Source organism: Saimiri boliviensis, chromosome 3 (genome assembly GCF_048565385.1).
Source record: "Saimiri boliviensis isolate mSaiBol1 chromosome 3, mSaiBol1.pri, whole genome shotgun sequence".
Classification (NCBI taxonomy): Eukaryota; Metazoa; Chordata; class Mammalia; order Primates; family Cebidae; genus Saimiri; species Saimiri boliviensis.
Window position 1 is genome coordinate 12,583,102 of NC_133451.1, and position 356 is coordinate 12,583,457.

The 356-nt window shown below is 43.5% G+C and overlaps 1 pseudogene; it reads left to right on the plus strand.

Annotated features, from left to right (window-relative positions):
- Nucleotides 1–356, plus strand: part of LOC141583975 (splicing factor C9orf78 pseudogene) — a 358,102-nt pseudogene that overhangs the window by 15,977 nt on the left and 341,769 nt on the right.

Below are 356 nucleotides of genomic sequence, written 5' to 3' on the forward strand. Positions count from 1 at the left end.
CTGATTCCTGCTCTAGACTCAAAGATGCTTCTCAAACATACTCCCACAAACTGCTGCATATTTCATAGTCTCCTTCACTGTAACTGGAAGGCCACAAAACCCTTTTAGGATCAGAGAACACAGGGTTGGAAGGAGGTATTAGTGGTCATTTAGTGAAGTTCCTCATATGAGGCCAGAGTCTCCCAATGGTGCTCACTCAAGTGATCCCTTAGTGGTGGAGGCCCATCATTGTGTGTAGTGAACAACTGAGCTTTTTGGGGAAGTTCTGGTTGTTGGAAAACAATTCCTTATTTTGTCTAGGCTGTGGTGGATGAGAAAAACTGTTAAAGTGTTATTATTTCTGACTCCCTCTCCAG